The sequence below is a fragment of the Rhinoraja longicauda genome, chromosome 4 (genome assembly GCF_053455715.1).
Source record: "Rhinoraja longicauda isolate Sanriku21f chromosome 4, sRhiLon1.1, whole genome shotgun sequence".
NCBI classification, from domain to species: Eukaryota; Metazoa; Chordata; class Chondrichthyes; order Rajiformes; family Arhynchobatidae; genus Rhinoraja; species Rhinoraja longicauda.
The window spans coordinates 46,368,406-46,393,844 of NC_135956.1; the positions used below are offsets into that span (position 1 = coordinate 46,368,406).

Below are 25,439 nucleotides of genomic sequence, written 5' to 3' on the forward strand. Positions count from 1 at the left end.
TGGAACTGCGTTAAGGCACAGGAGACTGCAGATGCTGGAATCTTGACCAAAACACAAAGTGCTGTAGGAACTCAGCGGGTCAGGTAGCATCTGGAGTGGGAATGGATGTCTAAATGGTTTAGTATTCTGACACTTAGTGAAATAGCTGGGTTGATCGAGTTAACATAGTTCCACAGGTGACGTTTCGGTTCTGGACCCTTCTTCAGTAGGCTGTCCATCCCCTCCCTTGATGTTGCCTGACCCGCTGAGTTCTTCCAACACTTTGTGTTTTGTGGATCTATGTTAACTCGATAAACCCTGCTGTACCCCTGAGTGTCAGATTACTAAGGCATTTGGACGTCCGGGGACTATGATTGCAGCTGCACTATTGCTCTAATATTTTCAACCATACGTTCACCGCATCCATCCCCAGAACTGAGAACGGTCTGAGGACCGATTCCTGGCCCTAATCGTTGCCTGATTCCTCTTTCTACAGATGCTGCTTGGTTGACTGATTTCTTCCAGCCTCTCAGTGTTAGATCACAAGAGATCGTAAGTGATAGGAGCAGAAGTTAGCCATTCGGCCCATCAAGTCTACTCCGCCATTCAACCATGGCTGATCTTTCTCTCCCTCCCAACCCCATTCTCCTGCATTCTCCCCATAACCTCTGACACCCGTAGTTTCAGATTCCAGCAACAGCAGTTTTAGTAACTCACTAGGTCAGGCAGCATCTCAGGAGAAAATAGATGGGTAACATTTTACCTACTATTTTCCCTTCTTCAGACTGAAAGATCAGTCCCAAGAAAGGTCCCAACCCGAAATGTCACCCATCCATTTTCTCCAGATATGCTGCCTGGCCCAGTGAGTTACTCCAGCACTTTTGATCCATCTTTGGCATAAACCACCATCTGCAGTTCTTGGGTTCTACATTTTAGCAGCAGTTTTACTTGTTTATCGCGTTCTTTAAACATCTGCATTTAAACGTGAATCTTTATTTATTTATTTTAAATACAAATACGACTGGAACTGGATTGCAATAGTACAATTGCCATTACACCTAAATGTGAATATTTACTTTTTTTTCTAAACAAATACGAACATTGGAGCTGAATGCATCACAACAGACCCGTCACTTTAAGACCATCCACTTCTTGTTTTTGGACAACGGAACTTCTCAAGGAAGTGGAGAAATGTGTCATTTCTTGTTGAAGGGGAGGGAGGGCGGAGGACATTTGTTCTGTGTCAACAGTTCACGGTGGAGCAAGATCCCAGACTTGGATGGCTGTAGCACAGACAGAGAGGGTGAGGTGGGTGGTGGCAATTGTATGAACATCTCGCCCCTACACACAAACACGAGGAGGTGCACGGTATGTAAATGCAGGCGCTGACTGCTTGCATGGTATGTAAATGCAGGCGCTGACTGCTTGCATGGTATGTAAATGAAGGCGCTGACGCTACGGTCATGTGCTCGGGCGCGGGCCCGCCCCCCCCCCGCCTTCCCGAATGTTGCTACATTCCGCGCTGCGATTCATTGTAACCAGGAGAAGCGCTACAATGTATCCAGGTAGGAAAGTTTGGCCGGCTGCCGGGACGACCAGGAGGGAGGGAAGGGGGGAGAGAGAAGCCGCCTGTCCGTCCCTTGCGTTCCGATCACCCTCCACCTCCCCTCCCCTCCCCTCTCGGGCCGGGGCCAGAGGCGGAGCGGGAACCGACTGAAACATGTCTCCGACTGGACGCCTCGTAACATGGCGTCCGCCGCCGCGGCGACGGTGGTGGCGGCGGCTTCCTCGCACGCTGCCCGTCCGTCCGTCCGTCCGTCCGTCTGCCTCTCGCCCCCCCCCCCCCCCACTCCCAGCGCTACCAGCCCCGGCTTTCATTTCTCCACAAGTGCGGGGGAGGTGGTGAGGGTCGTTGTAGTCGGTGCCGGTGAGTGTTTACCGTGTTGTCGGCTGATGTGCGCGGTCTCGCGTAGAGTTGGGGGGCTGCTTGGGAGGGTGGCGGTGGAGTTGTGGCCCTGGGTTTGTAGGTAGGGGAAGGGGTAGTGGTCGGGGATTGGGCGTGGGCTTACGGTCAAAGGTGGCGGGTGAAAGGGCAAGGGAGGCTGCAGGGGGAGGGGAGACAGTTGAATGGCAGTGAGTGAAAGTTGAAGGGATGGATGCTGAGAGAAGGGGTGCAGGTGAATGGCTGGGGAAAGGGTGAAGGGGAGGGTCATGAAAAGGTGATGGGTGAGAAAACAGGGATGGATGAAGGCGGTGTGGGGGCAAGAGGTTCAGAGTGGGGTGGTGGGTGGGGAGGAAGGGATGGTGATGAGAGGTCAGGTGAATGTTTGTTCGAGGTTTTGTGGGGTGTGGTGGAGTGAGAGCAAGCGGGGGGTGGGTCTATGATTGTAAACAAAGTTGGATATGATTATTGGTGGAGATGGTGGAAATGCTGGAAGAAGTTGGATTTTTACTTCCTTAACCTAAATTCGTTCATTTGAAGCCCAAACAATTGCACCGTTGAATCAGTTGATGAACCGAAGGCCGTGTTGTGTCAGCCCCAGTGTGTGGTGACGGTAGCAGCTGGGTTTGAGACTACAGAGCTTTTGTTCACTCACTACGTGGAATTTAAATTTTCCAAAGCGACAGCTCGCAAGTACCTTTGCCCTGTGCCCCAGGGGTTGTGGAACAAACAGTTCTATTCCCCCCTCGTGTACAGCCTACTAAGTGGGTCTATACTCGCCCTATCCCCCTGGGTTTACCCCCTGCTCAGGACGGTCACAGGCCATGACAGAGATTGTTTCACATTTATGGATTTGTTTGTGGGCCCTTTTTCTCCCCTGTGAAATCGCTCAAAATGACACCTTTGGTAATTTTTCCCTGAAACTTTGAAACTATTCCCATTGAATCCTGAATGAGAGGAGGTGGAAAAATTGGATACAATCACTATGCGTGAGAGACATTTAGAGAGATATTTGAATAATCCAGTCATAGAAAGATTAGTGAAGATGGGCATAGACAAGGCAGGCTGAGAAGCCTGACTCAGTGCAATGAGACTCTAAGGGTGCGTGCGTCCTGTTGGTAACAAGGGGATCTCGCATCTGCAACCTTGCTGTGAGATCCTGATATTAGTCTGGTAAAATATTGGAAGCAAGAAATGTTTATTTTCATGAGAGAGTTAGATTGAGCTCTTAGGGCTAAAGGAATCAAGGGATATGGGGGAAAAAGCAGGAACAGGGTACTGATGTTAGATGATCAGCCATGATAACATTGAATGGTGGTGCTGGCTCGCAGGGCCGAATGGCCTACTCTTGCACCGATTCTTCTATGTTCTATGTTTCTATAGAGCACATATCAGTACAATCTTTAAAGTACTGAGAATTGTTCATAAATATATTAGGTCTAAACGAAAGCATTACTTAATCTGGTAATGTGTCAATTGTTTATCTCTGCTGTAAAAACTATGACAATTGTTTGAAGGCTGTGTAACACTTGATGCTTTATTCTGCTCACTTGATCGTAGTTTGAAACCAGCTCAAATTATCCAATAAAACTGCAAAAAAACTCCAAACGCTAGATTACAACAAAAAAAATCAGATTTTAAATTGTAATTGTACAAATGAATAATTTGTATTAGATACTGCATCCTCCTAGCCTCTCAACCTTTGCACAGCAGATCTTTATGAAACTTGTATAAACAGTCCATGTTCTCCCAGTGCATTAAATGGGAATATATAAATGTGAAATGTTATGTTTTCTTGGACATTTTAAGTTACAGTTCAGCCAAAATTAAATTTAAGGGATAAAAACAGTTTTGTTTTTCAAAAAGAAAATTTAATATTTTCCTTTGGCTGAGTTTGTAATTGGCTTGTCACCAGTGTGGGGAGCTGCAGTTGCATATTCCCGGCCTGTGTCATTCCATCACTGCGACTGCCAAAGCCTACTGATGTCCACGCTCTTTATCCTGAAACGTGTTGACTACAAAGGTTATTTTCAACTGTAGCTGTGAGCAGAAAATACAGGAAACACTCCACTGGTTTGGCAGCATGTGTGGAAAGAGAAAACCAGAGTTCACGTTTTCGGTCCAAGCCCCTTCATCAGCTCTCTTTCCCAGTTCTGACGAAGTTACTTTAACCTGAAATGTTATACGTGTTCTCTCTCTACAAAAGCTGCCTGACCGATGATTTTTGTTTTTATTTTGATATTTGTAGCATCTGCGGTTTTGATTTTCATTCTTCTTTAAAGAGTGTTAAATTATACTCGTTTGTTTCTGCTGATGTTGACAATTGGGTGTCTTCATTGAATATCCCGCAGACATTTTGTTTGAACCGTGCTTCTATATTGTTTAACTAGTTGATCCTTTTGCAAAGGGACTGAACTTAGGATATCCATTGATGTTAAAAGATTACAAGAGAATGAAGGGTGAACGTCCAACATTGCATTCCGTTTGAATGAATCTCCACTTATTCTCTGTGCATCCTTTAAGGTCCTGAGCAAGAGATGATTAAATCTATGGATGAAAGGGTTATTTGTGTTATTACATTTAAGGGGCAATTGACAAGTACTTATGGAGGCAAGGCATAGAAAGACTGCAGATGCTGGAATCTTGCGTGGAACACATAGTGCTGGAGTAACTCAGTGAGTCAGGCAGCAATAGACAATAGGTGCAGGAGTAGGCCATTCAGCCCTTCGAGCCAGCACTGCCATTCAATGCGATCATGGCTGATCACTCTCAATCAGTACCCCGTTCCTGCCTTCTCCCCATACCCCCTCACTCCGCTATCCTTAAGAGCTCTATCCAGCTCTCTCTTGAAAGCATCCAACGAACTGGCCTCCACTGCCTTCTGAGGCAGAGAATTCCACACCTTCACAACTCTCTGACTGAAAAAGTTCTTCCTCACCTCCGTTCTAAATGGCCTACCCCTTATTCTTAAACTGTGGCCCCTTGTTCTGGACTCCCCCAACATTGGGAACATGTTTCCTGCCTCTAATGTGTCCAATCCCCTAATTATCTTATATGTTTCAATAAGATCCCCCCTCATCCTTCTAAATTCCAGTGTATACAAGCCTAATTGCTCCAGCCTTTCAACATACGACAGTCCCGCCATTCCGGGAATTAACCTAGTGAACCTACGCTGCACGCCCTCAATAGCAAGAATATCCTTCCTCAAATTTGGAGACCAAAATTGCACACAGTACTCCAGGTGCGGTCTCACCAGGGCCCGGTACAACTGTAGAAGGACCTCTTTGCTCCTATACTCAACTCCTCTTGTTATGAAGGCCAACATTCCATTAGCTTTCTTCACTGCCTGCTGTACCTGCATACTTCCTTTCAGTGACTGATGCACTAGGACACCCAGATCTCGTTGAACATCCCCTCTTCCTAACTTGACACCATTCAGATAATAATCTGCCTTTCTATTCTTACTTCCAAAGTGAATAACCTCACACTTATCTACATTAAACTGCATCTGCCATGCATCCGCCCACTCACACAACCTGTCCAAGTCACCCTGCAGGCTTATTGCATCTTCCTCACAATTCACACTCTGGTGGGTGTAAATAAATTATATTTTGGGTCAAGGCCCTTCATCAGACTTGAGTTAAAACATGGCCTATCTATGTCCTCCAGAGATGCTGCCTAAACTGCTGAGTGGCTTCAGTACTTTGTGTTCTACAGAAGGATAAGGACCTAATGTGGACACATGGGATCACTGTAGATGGGCAAAGAAGTTGGAGTGGGCAAATGGGCCGAAGACCCGTGTCTGTGCTGCACAACTCTGATTCTAGAGTACTTCCAACTAAAGGGTGGGGCTTGGACTGTTGTTGGGAAGGGAGGAAAATAAAGATTACTTGCATCCAATATAAGTTTGAATGGAGATAATGCTGGAATGTGGAGTAAACAATTAGCCACTGTAAGAATTAGGTGGGTCTAGTAGCATCTGTGGAGGAAAACCAGACAATTGATGTTGAGGCAGCATGGTCGAGACTCTCAGAATGTTTCCATCATTTCCACATACATCAAGGATGTTTCCGTCATTTCCACAATTTGTATCTTTCAGATTGGATATTGTGATAGGGAGCTTTATACGTGAACTTTGAAAGTGTTGTGTTCTGAAGTCTAGTGGCAGTGAGAAGGTGAGTAAACTGGTTCCACCAGAAGTGACAGTAATCCTGTACAGACCAGCACAGCGTCCCCAGAGAAATATAGCCAACAATCAGTACAAACAAATTGAATGAACAACATTAACGATACAAAAAAACAAAGCGCTGGAGCATCTCAGCGGGTCAGGCAGCATATGTGGAGGCAAATGGACAATCGGTGTTTCAGATTGTGACATTTGGTCCTGGTGCAGGTTAACAAAACGTTGTCTGTCCATTTCCCACAACAGATGCTGCGTAATCTACTGAGTTCCTCAAGTGGCTCATTTATTATTCTGGATTTTTTTGTACAAGTTTAAATAATGCTGTCTCAAGAGATCTTTTGTAATGCTGAATTATCATAATTTTGGATTATATCAGATATAAACTGTTGACTGTTCTCAAGTGTGTGGATGAAGCCAGGTATACTTGTGTCTTCATCAGTGTTCCCACCTGAAAACACCAACCATCCCTTTGCATTCACAGAAGCTGCTTAACCTATTAAGTTCTTCCTGCAGTTTATCTTTTGCCCCAGATTCTAGCATCTGCACTCTCTCTCATCTCAATGCTCATTTATAATGTCAGGTAGAATGCATGGTTGATGTAAGACATTTCAATTTTAAACATTAGATACCATGCAACAATCCTTTAATTGCTAGAATAGATAAGTGAAGAAATGTATCTGAACATTGTTGCCAAGAGTAATGGCATGTTGCATTATTGCACGCAGCTTTCTGCATGCCCAAGCAAGCATTCACTTCTGATTAGCCTAATTTGCATTTAATGTACTCTCTTTTTGGGTTTAAAGTTTTAACGTATAGGAGATGACTAAACTTGCGATGGCAGGGTTTTCCTTTTCCTCCGTTAACTCAAACAGGTGACATTGTATTACTGATTAGATTTGTGCATTTTGCGTGGGCTTGCGCTAAATAGGTGTTTATCTAGGTTTTATAAATATTACCTTGAGCTTTTTATAAACTACTCCAAGTGCATTTGCTGCGAATTTTATGGCAGTGTATGTATGTGAATACATAACTGGACAGTGTGGAGACCTTGTTCACATTGTGACTCCAATAAATGTGAGACAATCTGCATATTTTGTAATCTGTGGGGCTCCATGTTTACTGTATTATATATAATTTGATATTGCACATTTCTGCTGTAAAGTAATTTTGTAGTAAGTAGTTGTGGTTGTCAAAAGTATTAGTAAAGTTAGGGTTTAGTGTGTGTGTGTTGATTTGAAGGTTGTGACTGACAAGGAATGAAACCAGAGCACAACACAAGATTCGGGTAGAGTGGTTAAATTACCATGGTCAAAGGCATAGACAGCGAGCCAGAGACGCGAGTTCAAATCCTACCATGGTAGTTAATTAAATAAATCCGGTATGGAACTACTGGATAGTCTTTTAAAGTAACTGGTTCAATAATAATCTTCAGCAGAGGAAATTTGCTAGCTTTTGAAGAAGGATCATGGCTGAAAACGTTGTCTATTGATTCCCTCCATAGATTGATTAATTGATTGAAAGATATAGCATGGAAACAGGCCCACCGAGTCCAGGCCAGTCATCCTATCAAACTAGTTCCTCCTTATCTCAATTTTGTATTCACTCCCTACACACGAGGAGAATTTACAGAAGATAGACACAAAAAGCTGGAGTAGCTCAGCGGGACAGACAGCATCTCTGGAGAGAAGGAATGGGTGAAGTTTCGGGTCAAGACTCTTCTTCAAATTTACAGACGTCACTTAACGTACAAACCTACATGTCTTTTGGGATACGAGAGGAAACTGGAGCACCCAGTGGAAACCCACGCAGCCGCAGGGAGAATGTGCAAATTCCACACAGTCCAAGGTCAGGATTTAACCAGGTCCCTCGCACAGCTCTATCAAAGGCTGGCTGATCCAATACATTCCTTTTGTTTATGAGCAAAAAACAGTTTGTTTTTTGTTGTTTAGCCGTCATCTCAGATCAGGAGCAATAACGACACTTGACGCATTAGACACCAATGTCTGAAGAAGGCTCCCGACCCGAAACGTTGTCTGTCCATTTCCCTGCACAGGTGCAGCCTGGCCTGCTGAGTTTCTCCAGCACAAAATGAACAGTAAATGTTGGCTTTGCAAGTGATGTTCCACATACTTGGATGATTTAGCAATAGGTTGAGTGTGGTGTGATTTTCACTGACCTACGGTTTGTGTTTTAAACTATGACTAATTTCTTGCAAAACTCTTTGCAACTTTAGTGGCTTTGAACTTTCCTATCTGGCTAGTTTGTTTCTTCATCATCCAGTTGGCTGGTGAATAACATCCTGCTGTCAATTTAGTGTCTGAGCAGAAAGGATAAGGGTTTTTATGTCACTGTGTTTCAAACTGTGGAAATCTGAGCGTGGGGCATGAAATGGGTTTAATCTTAATATTTGTGCTGCCTTAAATAACTCCCGACAGCCCATTCCCAGTACCTTTAGAATAAAACAGGGCAAGACAAAAAGTTAATTTTCCGCATGAGCGTGTTCTTATTTCCATGTCTCTGTATATCCCCCTGTAGAATTGGTTTAGTTTTTATCGCGAATTGGAAATAAACGTTTTTTTACTCATCACTCACTTGTAAAACGGCTTTTGAGCGGCAGTCATCCATGTACTTGGCCTCTCTGAAATATTATCTATTTTATTGTGCATAACTTTTTTGTGCTTGTAACAAGAATAACCAGTTGTGACAATCTGAATGTAATTTTACTATCATAGAAGTCAAAACAAACATGTTAATCAGTAGAGGAGATGCAAGAGGCTGCAGATGCTGGACTCTGGAGAAAAAGATAACCTTCTGGAGGAACTCAGCGGGTCGAACAGCCTCTGTGGACGCAAAGGGATAGTCAACTTTTCGGGTTGAGACCCTATATCAGGACTCCATGTGTAGAGGGAAGATGGTCAGTGATTAGAAGTGAGAGCGAGGGCCTTGTACTTCAGTAGGGAAGGTGATAGGTGGAACTATATGGGCAGATGAAGCCAGGTGGTAGAAAGGGATGTGTTGAGACCGGTTAGGAGGTAATAACTGGAAACAATACAATACAATATATCTTTATTGTCAATGTACAGGGGTACAACGAGATTGGGAATGCGCCTGCCATGCGATGCAATAAATTAATTAGCTAGTCAGTATTAATTTAAACAACCCAATTAAACAAATTAGAACAGTTTTAAAACAGAATAAAGTGCAAGTAGATCTGTGCCGGTTCACTGTGCGATGTGACCATCCATCTCAGCAGGACCGGTTCTGAGCAGCTGTGGCCCTGGGGACGAAGCTGTTCCTGAGTCTGGAGGTGCGGGCGTAGAAGGCCTTGTATCATCTGCTTGATGGTAGAAGTTCGAACAGACTGTTGCAGGGGTGTGAAGAGTCTTTGTGGATGCTGGTGGCTTTTCTGAGGCATCGGGTGTTGTAGATGCCCTCCAAGGCTGGTAGCTGTGTTCCGATGGTCCTCGGAGTCTTCTGTTAACTGTAGGAGTTGTTATTCCATTCAAATTTTGTCCAGTTTATGTTTAAAATATATTTGTATTTTGTACTGACATTTATAAAATATTTTAAAAAATTTGTGATGGAACTTAGAAATGGAAATGCTTATTATTTTCCTTTAAAAAATTTTTTGAATGAATTTTAAGTATTTCCATGGCTAAAATTAGACTTTAATTTCTTTCTCCCATTAACAGTTTAGCTGTTGATTTGATAATGTCCACTGCATTCAGATGACCTTTTTTAAATGTCTGGCTCAACTAACCTTGGGGATAGCTAAAATGTCTTAGTCACAAGGCTATAAAATTGGCCCTTTCCTCATTCATTTTTACCTGATCTGCTCGTGGGTTTTACAGCTTTGAATTCTCGGCCTTTGTTACCAAGAAAACGGTTCCCATTTCAAGACTCCCAAGTAAAACAGATGGTCATTCCTTGTTAAATTTTGCAGTTAATTTGTAACAGTAAGAATACCATTATTAATTCACAAAATTGTACATTGGTAGTGGGAACTTCACTGCATTAGCCTATGTATATTTAACAGCTTTCAGCTTTTTAAAATATTCACTATTTTGGAATTGGAAAATATCCGGACAAATATTCGGGTTTGCTGCTATTAGAACTAAACATTAAGACTAATGAATTAAAAGGGTGTGTGCTTGTTTGTGTGGGATTAGTTTCAAATAACTGTTCATCCATTGTTGCCTTGACAACAGTCACACTAAAGCTTCGGTCCTGATGCTCTTGTTTATCTGTGTTATACAAAACATTTCTCGCAGTTAACCAATATCATGTTTTTTGGGCCTCTATTCTATCATTCAATAATTTGATGCACTGTGAAAGTTTTATTGGCTTAATTCTGCATTAATAGAGCATCTTAAGTTGGTTTTATCTGTTTGCATTTCAGATTTTGTTTCTAACTTCATAATGCATGGAACTCTACTAAAATCAATGATAGATGCAATCTATTTCAGTTTAGAATCAAGAAATGTAAAAAAAGACATCCTGTTTTTAGAAATGATGTAAAGACTAATTAGTCAGGTCATTTAAGGTAGACACAAAATGCCGGAGTAACTCAGCGGGTCAGGCAGCATCTCTGGAGAGTAGGAATGGGTGACATTTTGGGTCGAGACCCTTAAGACGACCACGTCTTAACCCAGACCAAGCTCTCCAGGTCATTTAAGGTAGCTGCCAGATGAGAGTGTGACCAGGGATGTGTTTGGGTCTTTGACATTAGCTGCGTTTTGGGGATGTCAGTACCTGTGATGGAGTGGGCAACATCCACTGCTTTCTGCAGTCTCCTTTGTTTTTTGGCATTTGATTTACCGAAACAGGCATCTGGAGGCAAAGACTGTGCAACGAGTCAGTACACCTGTAGAGGTTCGATAGGATATTAGGCCCCATGTGGTATTTGGCACCATTCACGTGGTGAATCTGGAATTAAGTGTCGCAGAAGGCTGTGGGGGCCAAGTCAATAGATATTTTTAAGGCAGAGGTAGATAGATTCTTGATTAGTATGGGTGTCAGGGGTTATAGGGAGAAGGCAGGAGAATTCGGTTAGGAGGGAGAAATAGATCAGCCATGTTTGAATGGTGGAGTAGACACTATCCCTTATGACCTTATGAAAAACAAAAATAACTTAGTGGATCAGCCAACCTCTGATAGAGCTGTGCCAGGGACCTGGTTAAATCCTGACCTTGGGTACTGCCGAAAGGCCTAATTCTGCTCCTATCACTTATGAACATGCCGAATCTTTGCAAACCTCTGAGGAAGTAGTGATGTTGATGAACTTTCTTTGTGATTGCCTTTTTCAGACAGCATCAGTGGAGAGAGGGGGGAAACATTTCCCTGATGCATGGCAATTGTTTGAAAATCTGCTGCAAAAAGCAGCTATTGCAGGATCCTGACTGGTTTTACACCTGAAGTGCTAACTCCCATACTCTCTACACAGATGCCGCTGAACCCGTTTCTCCTGCATTAACTGCTTTTTTCAGAGTTGGAGCAAATTATTGGTTTGCAAATTTATCCAAAAATGCTGTAAGGATGCAGCAAGCTTTGTTTCATCTCTGCGACCGAGGAAGACGGCCACTTTTCATGTGATTTCTGGCCTTTAGGGTAAATGCAGGCATTCCCCGACTTGCTCGAGGGTTATATTTCATTAATCCTTGCATAAGTCGGAACCACCATCCCCACCCCGTGTCCAAAGTAACAGAGTATTAACTGGCTCGACTGCATCCGAGGCACTCTCTGTGGCCTTCTGAAAAAGGACCGCTGCCATTGCTGGCTTCTTTCCAATGTAAACCTGAGTGATCGTACAGTGTTGTGGAAAGTTCAAACTGCCTTGATTGCGCAAGGGGCTGAGTTCAGAATTGTTGATGTAAGTGCGCGTTTACGTAAGTCGCCTATTGTGTAAATTGGGGAGTGTCTACTCCAGAACCTGGAAGACTTGAAATAAAATGCAATGCTGGGACTCTTCTCACAACAAAGACGAGTAGCAGTGGCATGGATGATGATTGCCTCCAGATTCTGCCAGGGCCAAGCTGGGTGTCATGATTTATCCTTCACAATATAGTCACCTCTCTGTTTTTAAAAATGCAAGCACACATTGAGTGACTCGCTAGAAACGCAGGGCAACTCCTTTGGATTGAACAGAAGTACTGTCTTTTTAATTCTTCATTGCCCCCTTTCTCACTCTGACCTCTGTCTTTTGGCCTCGTTCACTGTCTGACTTTTTGTTTTGCCTTGCTGCCATTCCTTCCATTGGTGAAAACAATTGCACCCCCTTCCAGTGCACGTTAAAGAGTGCATCATCACAGGGCTACATCAAATTAAGGAGAAAACATCACCTCAGCAACTGGGGGGTGAAGAGTCAAAGCAGCCCCTTGATTTCACAAGACAAACTGAAACTCCACTGTATACTGAATATTCTGCTGTAGAGACCAAGTAGGAAGGTGTTCTCATTGCACAGCGAAAGCATCACCTTTGCAATATGACATACCTGTGGTGGCTCCCAAGGGTCGGGCCATACCACTACCGACCCCTCGGCACGGGAATGGACCAATCCAGGGGGGCGGTCCTGTACTAGGTATATAAGGACAAGGTTTTGGGCGCAAAGCTATTCCAGCAGACTCGACCAGTCTGATAACTGAGAAATAAACTGAACGCCCCAAAATACCCGGCTCCTCGCCTTTATTTCGGGCCTCTCTCGACGCGCCACATACCCTCCTTTTTTACGAATCTGAGTTTGCCCCTCCGTGAATTTCTCCCACAGATGTCTTTCTGAAGCAGGTTGTGTTTTTGGATGCAAATTTCTTCTCAAGATTTAGGGCATGTTGTTGCTTATGGCAATGAGTAGGGAAATATTTTTCTGTATGAATGCACTGTAGAAGGTTAATAATTCAGATGAGCTGAGAAATATGTTTATGTAATATATTATAACTGGTTCTATTAATAAGACAATACCCCATATTGTGTTGGTTCATGTTGCATCTTAAATCGGGTAATAGTAGTCTCTAAGGCCCCCTCGGTCATGGCTGACCATGGGTGATGCATCCTGATTGTTGGCTGCTTGCTCCAAACCTCGGCTAGAGCAGCGTCGATGTGTGGTCGGATGCAAGCCTGGGCGATGTCATATGAAGGACAGGCTGTTGCCCATGCAGCACGTCCGCCCCCCCCCCGCCTCTCCACATCGCTGATCAATCCAAAGGAACAGCAGGGCCGTTACAGTTTGGCACCAGCGCCATCGCAGGAGCTGCTAGAACGAGGTTGTAGACAACGACCTGCCTTAGGACTCCGACTTCAGATTTTTCTTGAGGATTACTCCTGGAGTCTTTTCCATGACTGGATATGGCCACAAGGCAGTGGAGGTTTTAGATCAGTTTTCTCTCTCCTAGATGGACTGCCTTCCCAGGCTGATGAGCCTCATGTGCCAGAGACTCGTGGGGGCGGGAGCGTCTACCTTCCCGTCTATAGCACCTGCCCACTGCAGCCTTCATCCGCCTTCCCAGCCGTTGTGACACTCCACTAAAGTCAGCCATCATCCTCCGCCTGTTTCACCGTTGAGATCTTGGTTGGATTGCTCTTTGTCAGGGACCTCCCCCTCGACCTTACCGCCATGGGTGACCCTACCAGGAGCATAGCTCCAGATGGCATTGCTCTCAGGATCTCAGGACCACACAAGCTTCTCCACCACGGCAAGGTGACAATCCACAGAGAAGGAGTAATAGTAGTATTAATGTTATTTTATAAATGTTGTAACTTGGAGGTTATCAAAAAAAAATCTTTAAAATTAAATTTAACAGTTTAAAGGAATGTTTTGTTTGTACTTGAGTTAAAACTGGGCTGCAGTGTATAAGAGACTGGTAGCAATCGTTGCATTGAAATTAATTTGAGAGAGAGGATCTAACTGAAAACCTATTAAATAGTTGAAAGCCCAACTATTTTTTACTCGGAATTGGATAACAAAAACAATTCTCTTTCTCAATCCTCTTCAGTTCAGTGTGTTTCTCATTCCCGCACCAATCCTCTGTTCACCTGACCTTCTTGTGACTTGTTTTTCTCTTGTCATACGTTCTCCATATGGTTTGTCTTGCACTCTGGTCTCTGGAGCTTCAAATGTGAAGTGATCTAATTGAGATGTACCAATTGTGTTTGTTTTCATGCAAACGTGTTATTGCGCAAAGAACTTTTAAACTATATAAAGTCACCAGATGAACACACTGTTCAAATTTATTTTGAGATTATTGCTAACTTTTTTTAATCCAAGGAAAAAATGTATTAATTTTCATCAGTAGGCAGAGAGTAAAGGATCAAGAAACTGTTATAATTTTGTTGACAGAAAGCAAAAACAAATGCGCTGTAAATCTGAAATAATCTGCATCTGATCGGATGCACAGTCTTAGGGACTCTGCACTGAATTCACAAATAATTAGCTTTTTCAATTTGTATCAAAATTGGTCAAATCTGAAAATAGCCAATTTATCAAATAGTAAGTTGAACCTCTTTGACTATGTCGTGGTAATTAAATGTATCACGTGTTACTCTGAGTCAGAAAGGTCAGAGGAATGGCAAAATAAAAAAAACGTTTATGTTTTGTGTCCTTGAAGTGTCTATTATATTCGGATCAAGACGAGGATCTGACATTGGCGACGAGGATGAACTAGTAATTGTGCAGTTCAGTTTTTGAAGCAGTTATCGCGTTTAACAAATGAGCTGGAATTAGAAGTTTGAATTCATTTGACCCGAGTGGGGAAGCGAGTATTGTGAGTGCAAGGGGGGGAGGCACGGTCAGAGGAATTTGATGCCTATGCAGGTGGCCTTGGACTGTTTGTTGAAGGAGCTACTCCAGTGCAGCTCACACGATGGGGAGCACTGTTCTTGTACAGTGCTGGAGCTTCAGTTCGGAAGACTTTCAAAACACTTCCAGAGACAGGAGGCAAAGTAGATTATGCGATGGCTGTTGCTGCTTTGAAGAAGCATTATGTGGTATGAACAAATCCTACATTTCAACGAAATATATTTAGCCAGATGACACACAGAGGGGGAAATCATTGCTCAGGTGGTCACAGATTGCGTCAAGTTTCCCAGGGCTGCAACTATGGAGCTGAGTTGGAGAATCAAATCAGGGGTCACGTTTATACAAAGTTTCAAATCGATTGGCTTGTGACGCAAGTTGTTGAATAAATGTGACAAGCTAACATTAGGGGAAACACTGACAATTGTGGCGTCATTTGAAACCGTGGAAACTCGGTTTCAGACTGAGATTAGATGGAGGAAGCCATGTTAACAGGGTGACATCTACTGGCACTGGCAAGGGACATGGACATATATCATATCATATATATATACAGCCGGAAACAGGCCTTTTCGGCCCTCCAAGTCCGTGCCGCCCAGCGATCCCCGCACATTAACACTATCCTACACCCACTAGGGACAATTTACGAGTCATTCCAAAGCTGAAGATGACTGACTGTTTTGGATGTGAGAATTTTGGACATTTTGCCAAGGGTTCATGCTGCGCTGCCAGGGGTCAAACATGCAGCAAGTGAGGGGGGGGGGGGGGGGGGGGGAGGGAAAGACCATTTTGCAAAGAACTCTCGAACCCCAGGCAAACCAAAAAGAGATGATGGATAAACAAATAGATTTGGAGGAAGATGGAGGCAGAGAGTCGAATACTATCAAAATTTCCACAATGTTGATGTAGGTCCGTGTGAAGGTAAACATGATGAAACACGGATGGATGCAGGATATGCCTTCGCTATCAATGATAAACATGCAAAGGTGCCGATGAGAATTGGAGGTGTGGAAGTAAACATTGTGGTAGATTCTGGAAGTGATAGCAAAGTTATTGATAGAGCACTGTGGGAAGATTTAAAATGAAATAAGAAAGGATGCTTTTCAAGAAAGTGCGAGAAGAAATTGTATCCTTGTACAGCATCGAAACCCCTCCAGAGGGTTGGATGTTTGAAGGCAGAGGTGATAAGCACACTATAGCTGAATTTGTGGCCATCGAGGAGAAAAGAGCCATTCATGAGCAGAAAGACTGCTCAATTATTATCATCGGCGGTCACTGGAAGCGAGTATGACTGTCCTCTCCATAGGGTCGTAAGTTCCCTTTATGGAGGACGCCTATGCGTGACTTTGTTTAACGTCGGGAGACTGGTGCACAGACAGCCACCACACGATCCTTGACAGATCTGGGACAGGATCCAGTGGCATGGAGTCCAAGACGACCGGGGACCTTGTTCTGCTGCAGCCTTCATCCGCCTTCCCAGCCGTTATGACGCTCCACTAAAGTCAGCCATCATCCTCCGGCTGTTCCACTGTTGAGGTCTTGGTTGGATTGCTCTTTGTCAGGGGCCTCTCCCTCAACTGTACCGCCATAGGTGACCCTACCAGGAGCATGGCTCCAGTCGGCATCGCTCTCAGGACCACACAAGCTTCTCCACCACGACAAGGTGACAATCCACGGAGAAGGCTCAAACATTAGCTGTGCTACATATTGGGATAAATGTGAACTCGCTGAAGTCATATGTGGACTTAAAGGAGAAGTTCAAACTAGTATTTGAAGGTATTGGAAAATTAAGTGATCGCCAAGTCAAACTCAAGATAGACCCAAATGTTCAACCTGTAGCACAACTAACAAGAAGAAAAGGATGAGGCTAAGATGCAAGAGCTCATTGAACAGGATATCATTGAACAGTGGAAGAATCAACCAGGGTCAGTCCGGTTGTAGTAATACCAAAACCAAACGGCTTTGCGTGGACATGAGACAAGTAATGAGGCAATAATACGAGAAAGGCACTCCATACCTAGTGTCGATGAGGTCCTACAAGAGCTATCTACAAGCATAGTATTTTCAAAGCTAGATCCAAAGTGGGGTTATCATCGGTTGGAGTTAGACCCTGAGTCAAGGAAAATAATTACTTTTGTCACACATTGTGAACTCTACCGATATAAGAGGAGTCAACGCAGCACCAGAGATTTACCAATATGAAATTCACAAGATAATTCAAAAGATTCCTGGAACTGCAAACATCTCAGATGAGTAGGAAAATAACTGCAGATGCTGGTACAAATCGAAGGTATCACAAAATGCTGGAGTAACTCAGCAGATCAGACAGCATCTCAGGAGAGAAGGAATGGGTGATGTTTCGGGTCGAGACCCTTCTTCAGATGATATAATTATTCATGGTACCACACATGAGGAACATGATGGGAGACTCGGGCAGATACTAGCTCAGTTGAAGGCTACTGGATTGGCAGTGAATGCGGACAAATATTTGCTTGGTGTTTCAGAATTGGTGTTTATGGGCCAGATTGAAAGATGGAGGCTTAGATTCCAACAGTACAAATACAGAGTGATCCACATCGCTGGAAAGAGCAACATAGCTGATTCATTATCCAGATTGCTGAAGGTAGACCAGCTGCAAGGGTCTACACTGGAGACAGAAGCAGAATCGTTTGTAAGATTTGTCACAGTACACTCTACACCAAGAGCAATGAGAACAAGGGAAGTAAAACAAGAGTCGGACAAGGATCCAGAACTACAAGATGTTACAGGGAAGATCTAAAGAGGTGACTGGCAGGAATGTCCACACAGGATACATGCAGCCATCAGAGATGAACTATGCATAATTGGAAAGTGTATGTTGAGAGGAAACGGGATCGAAGTGCCAACAAAGCTGAGAGCAAGGATGATCGCGTTGGCTCATGAAGGATATTCAGGAGTTGTTGGAACTAAGCAAAATCACTGTACGAAGGTCTGGTGGCCAGGGATGGAAAAAGATCTGGCACGCTACATGAGGTCATGCCATGAATGTCAGATGGTAAGCAGACCCAATCCACCTGAGCCAATACAAAGCACATTGTTACCGACAAGACCACGGGAAGATGTTGCTGCAGATCTTTTAGGCCCACTTCCATCTGGAGAATCAATATTTATCATTGACTACTATAGCAGATATTATGAGAATGCAATATTGAAGGCTTTAACATCATAGAGTCATAGAGTGATACACTGTGGGAACAGGCCCTATGGCAAAACTTGCCAAATGCCTATTGGCTTTCTGAAATGCCTGCTGCAGCTGCATGTTAAATTTTAGGAGAGCACCAAAATCATTTTTGGATACTAACACATTCTTGGTTCTAAGCTTAAAATAAAGCATCTGCTTTCCTATTCTTCCTACCAGAACAGATAACTTTACACTTCTGTGTATTATAATCCATCTGTCAATTTCTTGTTTAATTAATTAAACTTCCTTTTCCAACCTAGTTTTGTAACTACTTGGATACGATATGCTGCATCCACTTGTCTAAATCATTAATAATAACTGAAGCTCAAATGCTGATCACAGGGCTCCATTGGTTATGCACAGTTGTCGTGCAAATGACTGTATTCTTGTGGTCTTCAGCCTCGATTAGTCCAGGTTATCTGAATCCGATGAGCCCTAATCTTCATGACGTCTTACTTTTAGTACTTTTTTGGAAATCTAAATGTACTTCATCCACTGGGGCCACCTCATTTATCCTGTGAGGGGTGCTCAAGAACAAGGTAACAAAATATTTGTTGGACCCAATTGCCCTATTGCTTAAACCATGCTGACCGTCCTTTTAACTTTGTGAATCTCGAACACAACCGCACAATCCAAATATTTACAACCGGTTGTTCATGAGTGAGATCAGGAATCTCTATTCATATAAACTGTGGTTGAAATCTGGAATCGTCGTAGAGTCAAAGTGACACAACATGGAAACAGGCCCTTCTGACAACCGAGTCCATGCTAATCATCACCTTATTTTATCGCCTACTATTTTTTTTTAAAGTTGTGGATATGAGGTATTAGTTGAAATTTTGAAAAATGATATACAGTATAATAAAAAGGAGAAAAGAAATGGAAGTACTGGTTAGCCTTGTACTGACTGGCACATCTTTCCATGTGACCAACGTCTGTTCCAGTGTCGACGCACTCCCATTTGTTCTCTCCCCTACAGACTAGAACTGTGCTACCCACTTGGACAGTAAGACCACATAAGTCATGTTTTTGTTCAGGTTAGATCACAGTCACAATCATACTTTATTAGCCAAGTATGTTTTGCAACATACGAGGAATGTCCTTTGTTGTACAATCATAACAATAAAAAGCAACCGGACACAAAATACATTAACATGAACAAAAAGTTCAATCTCTCCCTCCTTTGTCCTCCAGCGGTGGAGGGGGGTGGGGGGAGAATTTCAGCTATCCCTGCGCCGAGCGATCTACCCCAGGTCAGGGCTTGTCGAACGACGTGCGGCTTGGAGCTCCAGACCGGTCTCAACCCGACTGCGAGCTCCTTGATATTAAAGTCCGCAGGCCGCGTTGGAGCGTCGATCCAGGCAAGGAATCGCACGCTCAGATGTTAAGTCCATGGTGGGGCTCAAAGTCAGTCCCAGGCAAGGCCTCCTGCTCCAGGATGTTAGGCTGCAGAGCGACCGGAGATACGATCCGGGAAAACAATCGCATCTCTGGCAAGGTAGGAGATTGAAAAAAAGGTTTCGCCACCCCCCACATAAAACAAACCAGAGAACATTTACACAAACTTTTAAAACTTACCAAAAATAAGAAAAAATAGTTTGAAAAGGACAGACAGACTGTAGGCGAGGCAGCCATTGTGCGGTGCCCCCTGGTGGTAATAATCCACTTCATAATAATCAACACCATCATCCACTTGAAACTTATCAAACTCGGAGAACCGAGTCTCTGCTCATCCCGATGCAATTGGATCTTCTATTTCCTCATCGGCAGACTACAATGAGTATAAATTGTTAACATTTCCTCCTTAATGTGTGCCAGTCAGTACAAGGCACACATGCAGGCACACATCAAGGCTGTGCGATCAGTCCACTGCTCTATTCTTTGCTTTAGACTTTGGAGATGCAGAGTAGAAATAGGCCCTTTGGCCCACCGAGTCCGTGCTGACCAGCAATCACCCCGTACACTAGCAGTATCCTACACAATTGGGACAATTACAATTTTCCTAAAGCCAATTAACCTGCTGTCATGTACGTTTTTTGGAGTGCGGGAGGAAACCGGAGTACCTGGAGAAAACCCACATGGTCACAGGGAGAACGTACAAACTCCGTACAGACAGCACCTGTGGTCGGGTCTCTTGCGCCATAAGACAACAACTCTACAGCTGCGCTACTGTGCTGCCCACTCTCTATACCCGTGACTGTGTATCCAGACATATCTCCAATGCTGTCTCTAATACAATACCACTATTATTGGACAATAGAGTAGTGATGAGACAGAATGCATAAGATAAATTGAATAATCTGATTGAATAGTGCCAGAACAACACCCTTACTCACAATGTTAGCAAGACCATGGAGCTGATGTTGACTTCAGGAAAGGAAATCTGCGGAATAGTGAAGCTGTCTTCATCGCTTGGACAACCGTGCAGAGAGTCAACCGCTTCAAGTTCCTGCATGTACATCTCTGAAGATTAGTACTAGGTCCAGCAAAGCGATGCACTCACAGTGAAAGCTCATCCATGCCATTCCTTCCTTGGAAGATTAAGGAGATTCAGTATGTCACTGAAAACATTTCTGAACTTCCACAGCAAGCATACCGACTGGTTGCATCATGGCCTGGATCAGTAACCCGAATAGCCAGGAACGAAGATGGTTGCAGAAAGATATACACATTACACAGTTCATCACAGGTACTGACCTCCTTGCCACCAAAGGGATCTGCAAGAAGTATTGCCTCAAGAAAGCAGCTAACATCATCAAAGATCCACATCACTCTGGCCAGGCTCTCGTCTCACTGCTCCAATGGAACAAAGGTACGTGAGCCTGAGATCCATAACCTCCAGGTTGAGAACAGCTTCTTCCCAGCAACTCAGGCTCTTGAACAGGGCACAACACTAACCATAACATTACATCAGCAACTATGATCTACTATGGGCTATATTTTGATTACATCCTAGGCTTCAGTTTTGCAATATTGTCTGGTTACTTCATATTGGCGATTGTTAATTTAATGTGTATGTATTTGTGTTATTGCATTAATGGGCCTGTATCGCTGCAGCAAGTAAGACTTTCATTCTTCCGTTGCTAGTACATACGACAATTAAATACTTTTGACTTGACAACATTTGGAAGGCACTGAGGAAAATTCATGATTTTTATGAATAGAATTGTAGAATGGTTGCAGCACAGAAGGCAACCGATCACCCCATTGTGTCAATGCTAACCCTTCCGCACCCCAGAGGGATTCAGTTACTTACATGGCCTTGCAAATATTTCTTCATGGTGAACCTGTTCCCCTTGAACATCAACAATTATTGTGTACCAGACTCCAACCACATGCTGCATTTTTTTTTAATGGTTTCATTCTTGATTCACTTTCCCATTATTTTGTACCTGTGACTGCTAGTTTCTAGCCTCTCCAGCGAAGAGAACTGTCCAAACTCTTCCTTTGTTGATTTTTTTTTTAATGTGTGTGCACTTCAGATGTCCTATTGGCCTTCTCTTCAAAGCAAACAGTCTCAGCTCCTATAATATGTCCGTGTAACTTTGACCCCTCACCCCAGGCAGCTAAATATTTTCAAACCTTTGCTAATTTAATAGGAACCTTACTGGCAACATTTTCCACACAGAGGGTGGTGCATATGTGGAACGAGCTTCCAGAGGAGGTAGTTGAAGCAGATACCGTAACAACATTTAAAAGGCATTTGGACAGGTGCATGAATAAAAGGACAGCACAGCTAGTAAAGCTACTGCATCACAGCTCAATCAGTCAGGATTCAATTGTGATCTTCAATGCTGTCTGTGTGGAGTTTGCATACTCTCCCTGTGACCATTTGGGGGAGTTGATCACTGTGTGGAAATTAAAATGGGATTGGTGCAAATGGATGCTTGATGGTCAGTACAGATTCAGGGGAGTAATGTGCATTTACCTCTAACCGTGAGAGTGATGTGTGTCTGAATATTGCTTATAACTTACAGACAAATACTTGTGAGAGACTGCTGATTTGTGAGATGCAAATCAAACCAATCAATAATTTAATAAACCAATTATATTAAATTATTGAAGAATAATTTGTTGCTTTTTGAGATTACTATGGTTATTTCACACAAATTATTTGCACCTATCTTCACGTAGGCTGTGAATTTGTGCCAACTGGGAACTTTTACCTTAACTAAATATATTCACTTTATAAATGCCAGCATTCTTTGATATTACATACAGGAACTGAAAGACATTTGAAAATCCCTGAATGATACTTTAGTACCTCGAGACACCATCTGTTGACAGATCTGACATCTTTGTTTTCGTATCTGTGCTGTCCTTTATTACGTTTTTAATGTTTATTATCCTTTGATGGTGTTTTTAAAAAATTGCAAATAAAAATAACTGAAACACTGGGCCCAAGGTGTGTTACTGTTGGGCACCCGATGTTTAGAAAAGGCTGAATATGTAAGTAATGAACTTTTTTCTCCCTGTGAGATTTTTAATCGAAAGCTTTATTAAAGCTGTCATCAATGAAGATGGTTACTCAGTCTAAGCTGACTAGCAATTCATTATACAATTTAAATATCTATTTCCAGCCAGTTTTATTCCTGTCTGTTTCCCTTTTCTCATTAATCATTTCTTGTTTTGTCCCAAAGGAACATGTGCATCAGGTGGCGATCATTTGGCCCTGTAGTCCTGCTATCCAATTCAGCAAAGCTAAGCTAATCTTCAACCTCAGTGCTATTTTCCTGCACTGTCCTTATTTTCCTTAATACTGTAGCGGGTGCGCGAGAAAGCCCGGAATGAAGGCGAGGAGCCAGGGCAAATTCTGTAGAGGCTTTAATGAGTACAGCACACTACTCTCCGCTTCAGTGAGAGACTGGAGACTGGGCTCGCGCCAAAATCCTTGCTACTTATCTGTGTAGCTGGGAGCCGCCCCCAGATTATCTGCAGCTGGGAGCCGCCCCCAGACCTGTCCATCACCGTGCTGGAAGGTTCGATATGGGAGTGGTCTGACCCTTGGGAGCCGTCACAATACCATTTTTATATTCAGAATATATTGGCCTCCATTTTGAATGAATTCAATGACCTGAGCCTTCACAGCCACCTCTCCACCCCTCCCCCTTTCTGGGTAGAGGATTACAACATTTTGCTGCTCCCGCAAGAAGACATTTCTCATCGTCCCAGTCCTAAATGATCACCTCCTTTATTCTCTAGATTCTGACCCCTGATGCTAGACTCCTTGGCTATCCTCCCTGCATCTAGTCTAAGGAGCCCGGTAAGGTTCAAAGACATCTCCTTTCATTCTTCTAAACTCTAGCAAATACAAGCTTTGTCTACTCATGGAGTAAATCTGCTGTCCCTGGACCCAATCTGGTGAAACTTCCAAAGCATATACCCTATTAGTGATTGGGAGATTAAAATTGTGCCAAATTGTCCAGGTGCAGAATCACTTGTACCCTGTATCAGTGACAAAAATGTCTTGCAGGTAAGACATTTTTACTTCTGTATTCAAATTCCTCACGATCAAGACCAGCAAACCATTTGCTTGCTCATTGAGTGAATGAGGCTTCAGGCACTGATTTGAACTAGTTTGATCATCAAAAAGAACTAGTTTGATCATTATACAACACCTGTAAGGTAGCTTGAACACCCCAAGTTGTGTCACACCTGAAAATGTTACTCTGAATTGCAACAGACAGTATTACAGTAGATCTGAAGAGTAGTGGAACAGTGTGCTGCTTGTAGTCCTGGTGAATACCAACTACCTTGGGCCTGGTCAGTACTTGGATGGGAGAAGCCCTTGGGCAGTGGATGGTTTAAGGGCTAATTCATTGGCAGTGACACTATCCACATTTGCTGCACGGCAGTCATTGCAAAGTTAAATGCTATTTAGTGTTTCCAATGACATCACTTCCATTCCTTGACTCTTGCAAATCTGGTTTTGTTTGCCATTACCTCTATTACTTGCAGTTTCCAAGCTTCCAACTGCACTTTCTTCCCTGACAGCCATCTGAGACAAAACCCGACTGTTTAGCATTATAAAGGGCCATATTTGATCCAGAGTAGAGTTTCCAAACAATCAGATGAACCTTTACAAAGGCTGTTGTGGGCTCAACTCGACCATGACTTGTCCAAGGCCCTCACCTTTACCCTTGTTATCTCAACCCTGGGTCATTCCAGTATTTTACTGTTCAACCACCCTCATTCCCTCTTAAAATGGAGGGCAGCCAGAACTCTGGCTGAATCCAGCCTTGCACACAATCCCATTTGTCCTGTGCTTGCTGACCAACTAGATTGTAGTCTACAATGTCTCATTTTCTGAAAGGCTCATCATTTTCAGATCATTTCTTGGCCTCGCACTTCCTAGCTCTAATCTCCACTTGACCCAGTGGCCCTCATGGTATTTGCTGCTGAAATGTTGCCCTCTTGAAAATTACCAAATATAATTGCTTGCAGTTCTGGTCAATTGTGTACAGTTCTGGTTGCCCCATTACAAGAAGGACGTTGAAGGCTTTGGAGAGGATGCAGAAGAGATTTACCAGAATGCTGTCTGGATTAGGGGGTATTGGCTACAAGGGGAGGTTGGACAAACATTCCCTGCCTGTTCATGTGCCTATCTTAATTCCTCTTAAACATTGCTATCACATCTGCTTCCACCACCTTCCCCCTGACAGTGTGATGTGAGTACTTGCCGCTCTCTGTGCAAATGAAAATGTTGTGTCAAATGTCCTTTAAACATTTCTCCTTAAATTTATACCATCTAGAATTTTATATTTCTATCCTTGGAAAAATATTCTATCTACCCTATCCGTGCTTGGATAATTTAATGTACTTGAAGTTGAAATTTAAGTATAGTATTTGTTAGGTCTAGTCAGTAACCTGCCCATATTCAATCTTGCATGAAGAAAGACACAACATTCTGGAGTAATCCAGTGGGAAAGGCAAGTGTCTTTGGATAGAAGGAATAGGTGACGTTTCGGGTCGAGACTCTAGACCCAAAACGTCACCCATTCCTTCTACCCAGAGATGCTGCCTGCCCCGCTGAGTTACTCCAGCATTTTGTGTCTATCTTCGGTGTAAACCAGCATCTGCCGTTTCTTCCTACACATTCAATCTCACATGGCTGTCCACCTTGATTATAGAGTTCGGAGGCTAATCAGCAAAGCCTGATTCAACTTGAGTTGCAATTCATCACTTAATTTACTCTTTTCTCTTCCCTGATTCATTGGTTAAGGCTTCCTGCAACCCCAGTGAGAATGATTAACACTACGCATTCTGGGGATTGAACGTGAAATCTTCATGCTTGTTAACTGTCAGGACAGGCTTTGCTTTTTGTGCACCA

The 25,439-nt window shown here is 43.3% G+C and overlaps 1 protein-coding gene across 2 annotated transcripts in view; it reads left to right on the forward strand.

The window, feature by feature from the left end:
- The first annotated feature begins 1,475 nt into the window (after positions 1 to 1,475).
- The window catches only part of zhx2a (zinc fingers and homeoboxes 2a), a 71,644-nt gene continuing 47,680 nt past the window's right edge, over positions 1,476 to 25,439 (forward strand). The window contains exon 1 of one of the 2 annotated variants that reach the window (XM_078397667.1): positions 1,476 to 1,544. The gene's annotated coding sequence lies outside the window, so the exon portion shown is untranslated. Of the gene's footprint in view, positions 1,545 to 1,882; positions 1,907 to 25,439 lie in introns of those variants that run through there. The other variant, XM_078397668.1, reaches the window with a different exon arrangement.